Below are 6,000 nucleotides of genomic sequence, written 5' to 3'. Positions count from 1 at the left end.
GTCCACCGGTCCTGCTGTACCTGCAGCAGCTCCTCGCCACCCTGAACTGGGCCAAGTGGTTCTGGAAATGGATGGATGGATACTGGATCAGGAGACGAGGTTGGTAATAACGTCGGAGTCAGAAAGAGCAGCTTTCAAAGAGGTTTATTGAAAGAAAGGTTTGGAAATCTTAGAAAGTTCAACCATTAATAATGCTATCACACAATCAGAACCTGGAGTTTTCATCATGTCATCCAACCTTTTTAATCTCAAGTTAATGATGCGTCGTCAGCTTCTGGAACACCACCGCCAGCATCGTGATGTGGGTCAATAATATCGATTGGGGAGTGTCTCAGCACTCAGTACTTCTCAGCAGGATGTGTAAAAGATATGCTATTGCTAACAGATGTTAACATCTCTCCCTCTGATGTGCATGGCAGTCATTCCCACAATGCCAGGCAGGAGTTTCCTTTTTGTGAGGAAAGAACCTTTAATTCCCCGACCGGACACAGAGTAGCCCCGGTGAGGGAACTGAAGCCCACCTGGAAACAGGCAGCAGTTGTTTTTCAGGACTGCCACACACGCATCGCTCCGTTACAGTGGTTCGCAACCAAAAGGTACAAATATACAATATCATATTGTATCATCTAAAATCACTATGCAGCTATTCAGTGCCCCCTCTTCCATGACCTGGAAGCAGCATGTATATATAGATATTTATATATAGATATATATTCATAAATATATGTATATATAAATTAGGGATGCACCGATACCGATAGGCTCAATACCAAGTGTGTGTACTTGTACTTGGTATGAATAAAAGTATACCGATACACACTAGAAAATAAATGCCTTAAATGATAAAATGTGACATATTTTGTTCCACTAAAAGCGATATCTTTGTTTCCAAACCACACATTTATAGTTGTATTTATGTAAAATGTGCCGAAACAGAATAAAACTTGTTGAAATTAATAGATCTGTAATGTTATTATATCTGTATTGGTGAGGTAACTTCAGAAAGGATGGGTCATTTATTACAACCTGATGACATCTTACACAGTTATAACAGTGTAATAACCATAGTCACTATAATGTTCACATAAACGGGTTTGGTATGGGCAGATATTCCAGTTTCACATCTCGGTATCGGATCGGAACCACAGAGTGGGTCGGTGCATCCCTAATGTAAATATGACTCTCCCACCAGCTGGAAGAACTTTGTGTCTCACTTTATACACAGTCTGAAAGCATTCAGCAAAAATCATCTGCTTTGCACATCAAACCTCACATTTCTGGATGATCCTCAGTGCAGCATGCAAGTAAAAGGGTGCACAATAATAAATGTCTTTAGCTTCATCACTCCTATAATAATCACCCTCACCCTCATCATGACACACCGTTCTTTTATTCAAGGTGATTATTTTAATAAGAAACCAGAGCAGACTTCATGTATTCAGCATATCTTCTATTATATTCTGCATTTCAAAGCATGCCAAAGTTTTTTTTAAATATACTTTTAAAATATGTGTCAGTCTCTGCATAGTGCTGGCTATATGAGTGCCGAGGAGCCGGACGAGTTTCGTATGTACAGGCAGGAGGTGACGGAGCAGACCCAGTTGGCTGTAAACAGTACCAGAAGCCCTGCTGAGGAGCTCCACAAGCTGGATCTGCCAGGACTCACACAAAGTCAGAGAGCCAAAAAGAGCTCAGCTGTTTGGAAGATCCTTCACGGGAGGTGTGTGTGAGTGTGTGTGTGTGGCTGCAGGCTGAGCTTTACATGAAGGAAAACACACACTCTCCTCCCGCTGCACACAAACACAAGCATTCCTGACAGTGTGTGGAGTGTGTAACCTGCAGGACGTCTGGCTCATCAGAGACCTGGAGGGCTGAATGAGGCCCGTAGGCAGACCAGCAGCACGCTCTGCTGTCCAGCTCATAGTTCTGTATGTGAAGTTACACATCAGGCAGCGAGGTGACTGTTACTGAACGATGGCGAGGCGCCGTCTCACTCTACATGTACTGGTTCCACATGCAGGATTCAGCAGAAGTTACTGGTCTGTACTGAGAGGAACACATGCAGTGTGATATCTGCAGGATTAGCCAGGTCACATCCAGCCCGGCAGGGATGCAGTCAGCTCTAATCCTCACAGTTAGACCGAAGAACGCTGGAAAAACCTCCCGGATCGCTTCAACGTCAACCTCTTCAGCACCAGGCCATTTTTCTAAAAGTCACCGAGCAGACGAAACACATGTTCCCAGCTACGAGGGCTGTGTGCATCGTCCTGGATGAGGCGGACATTACGACACAAGTACCACAGTCGGTACTGTGTCAGAGCAGACGAAAAGATTACCTCATGAACCATGAGGTCTAGGTTCATACGGTCTGAACCTAGACCTTCTGAACCACGAGGTCTAGTTCATACGGTCTGAACCTAGACCTTCTGAACCATGAGGTCTAGTTCATACGGTCTGAACCTAGACCTTCTGAACCATGAGGTCTAGTTCATACGGTCTGAACCTAGACCTTCTGAACCATGAGGCCTAGGTTCATACGGTCTGAACCTAGACCTTCTGAACCACGAGGTCTAGTTCATACGGTCTGAACCTAGACCTTCTGAACCATGAGGTCTAGTTCATACGGTCTGAACCTAGACCTTCTGAACCACGAGGTCTAGTTCATACGGTCTGAACCTAGACCTTCTGAACCACGAGGTCTAGTTCATACGGTCTGAACCTAGACCTTCTGAACCACGAGGTCTAGTTCATACGGTCTGAACCTAGACCTTCTGAACCACGAGGTCTAGTTCATACGGTCTGAACCTAGACCTTCTGAACCACGAGGTCTAGTTCATACGGTCTGAACCTAGACCTTCTGAACCATGAGGTCTAGTTCATACGGTCTGAACCTAGACCTTCTGAACCACGAGGTCTAGTTCATACAGTCTGAACCTAGACCTTCTGAAACCAGTTTACTGCCAGTGAACAGCAGCCCACTTCATCCAGGACCAGTAAGGCGTCTGGACAGAAGCTAACAGTGGTGTCACGCTGCGCCGCACACTTTAACGTAAAACTCCACGGAGTTTATCTGATTCCAGCGGCGAGGTTCTCTGTAGCGTCATCCTGATGAACTCCAGCATCCTGCAGGGGGGTCGGGTCTGGACCCAACCATGGACCAGGTCTCCTGTTCCCTGAACTAGTCTTTCACTGTCTGCATCCTGATGCTGCCATCCTGGAACAGATCTGGACCTGGACCTGGATCTAGACCTGGACCTGGACCTGGACCTGAACCTGGACCTGGACCTGAACCTAGACCTAGTCTTGGACTGGGACCTGGAGTTGGAGTTGGACCTGGACCTGGACCTAGACCTGGACCTGGACCTGAAACTGGACCTGGACCTAGACCTGGACCTGGACCTGAACCTGAACCTGGACCTGGACCTGAACCTAGACCTAGTCTTGGACTGGGACCTGGAGTTGGAGTTGGACCTGGATCTAGACCTGGACCTGGACCTGGACCTGAACCTGAACCTGGACCTGGACCTGAACCTAGACCTAGTCTTGGACTGGGACCTGGAGTTGGAGTTGGACCTGGACCTGGACCTAGACCTGGACCTGGACCTGAAACTGGACCTGGACCTAGACCTGGACCTGGACCTGGACCTGAACCTGGACCTGAACCTGGACCTGAACCTAGACCTAGACTTGGACTGGGACCTGGAGTTGGAGTTGGAGTTGGACCTGGACCTGGACCGAGACCTGAAACTAGACCTAGACTTGGACTGGGACCTGGACCTGGAGTTGGACCTGGACCAGGACCTAGACCTGAAACTAGACCTAGACTTGGACCTGGACCTGGACCTAGACCTGAACCTAGACCTGGACCTGGACCTGGACCAAGACCTGAAACTAGACCTAGACTTGGACTGGGACCTGGAGTTGGAGTTGGACCTGGACCAGGACCTAGACCTGAACCTAGACTTGGACTTGGACCTGGAGTTGGAGTTGGACCTGGACCTAGACCTGGACTTGGACTTGGACTTGGACCTGGAGTTGGAGTTGGAGTTGGACCTGGACCAGGACCTAGACCTGAACCTAGACTTGGACCTGGAGTTAGAGTTGGACCTGGACCTGGACCTGAAACCTAGACCTAGACCTGGACCTGGACCTGGAACTGAACCTGAACCTGGACCTGAACCTAGACCTGAACCTAGACCTACACCTAGACCTAGACTTGGAACTGGACCTGGACCGAGACCTGAACCTAGACCTGGACCAAGACCTGGATAGGGACCTGGACCTAGACCTAGTCTTGGACTGGGACCTGGAGTTGGACCTGGACCTAGACCTGGACCTGGACCTGAACCTGAACCTGAACCTGGAACTGGACCTGGACCTAGACCTGAGACTAGACCTGACCTGAGCTAGACATCCCCTACAGGTTTGTACAGTAGACACTAAACATGTCGTCAGCATCACTTCATCTGCCTCCCTTCTTACCCTGATGCCCCCCGTCACTCTGGAACTGGATCCATCTGGACCCATCAGACCACATGATGAGTCTGGAGCTGGATCCATCTGGACCCATCAGACCACATGATGAGTCTGGAACTGGTTTTGATGCTGGTCCGGTCTCCCGTCATGTTGCTACATGTCAGTCTTACTGGTCGGGGTGAGTATTGGGGCTCTTACTGGTCAGGGTGAGTATTGGGGCTCTTACTGGTCGGGGTGAGTATGGGGGGGCTCTTACTGGTCGGGGTGAGTATTGGGGCTCTTACTGGTCAGGGTGAGTATTGGGGCTCTTACTGGTCGGGGTGAGTATGGGGGGGCTCTTACTGGTCGGGGTGAGTATTGGGGCTCTTACTGGTCGGGGTGAGTATGGGGGGGCTCTTACTGGTCGGGGTGAGTATGGGGGGGCTCTTACTGGTCGGGGTGAGTATTGGGGCTCTTACTGGTCGGGGTGAGTATTGGGGCTCTTACTGGTCAGGGTGAGTATTGGGGCTCTTACTGGTCGGGGTGAGTATGGGGGGGCTCTTACTGGTCGGGGTGAGTATTGGGGCTCTTACTGGTCGGGGTGAGTATTGGGGCTCTTACTGGTCGGGGTGAGTATGGGGGGGCTCTTACTGGTCGGGGTGAGTATCGGGGCTCTTACTGGTCGGGGTGAGTATCGGGGCTCTTACTGGTCGGGGTGAGTATCGGGGCTCTTACTGGTCGGGGTGAGTATCGGGGCTCTTACTGGTCGGGGTGAGTATCGGGGCTCCCACTGGTCGGGGTGAGTATCGGGGCTCCCACTGGTCGGGGTGAGTATCGGGGCTCCCACTGGTCGGGGTGAGTATCGGGGCTCCCACTGGTCGGGGTGAGTATCGGGGTTCCCACTGGTCGGGGTGAGTATCGGGGTTCCCACTGGTCGGGGTGAGTATCGGGGTTCCCACTGGTCGGGGTGAGTATCGGGGCTCTTACTGGTCGGGGTGAGTATCGGGGTTCCCACTGGTCGGGGTGAGTATCGGGGTTCCCACTGGTCGGGGTGAGTATCGGGGTTCCCACTGGTCGGGGTGAGTATCGGGGTTCCCACTGGTCGGGGTGAGTATCGGCGCTCTTACTGGTCGGGGTGAGTATCGGGGCTCTTACTGGTCGGGGTGAGTATCGGGGTTCCCACTGGTCGGGGTGAGTATCGGCGCTCTTACTGGTCGGGGTGAGTATCGGGGCTCTTACTGGTCGGGTGAGTATCGGGGCTCTTACTGGTCGGGTGAGTATCGGGGCTCTTACTGGTCGGGGTGAGTATCGGCGCTCTTACTGGTCGGGGTGAGTATCGGGGCTCTTACTGGTCGGGTGAGTATCGGGGCTCTTACTGGTCGGGGTGAGTATCGGGGCTCTTACTGGTCGGGGTGAGTATCGGGGCTCTTACTGGTCGGGGTGAGTATCGGGGCTCTTACTGGTCGGGGTGAGTATCGGGGCTCTTACTGGTCGGGGTGAGTATCGGGGCTCTTACTGGTCGGGGTGAGTATCGGCGCTCTTACT

Source organism: Telmatherina bonti, assembly GCF_933228915.1.
Source record: "Telmatherina bonti genome assembly, chromosome: 20".
NCBI classification, from domain to species: domain Eukaryota; kingdom Metazoa; phylum Chordata; class Actinopteri; order Atheriniformes; family Telmatherinidae; genus Telmatherina; species Telmatherina bonti.
Note: the sequence above shows the minus strand (reverse complement) of the source record.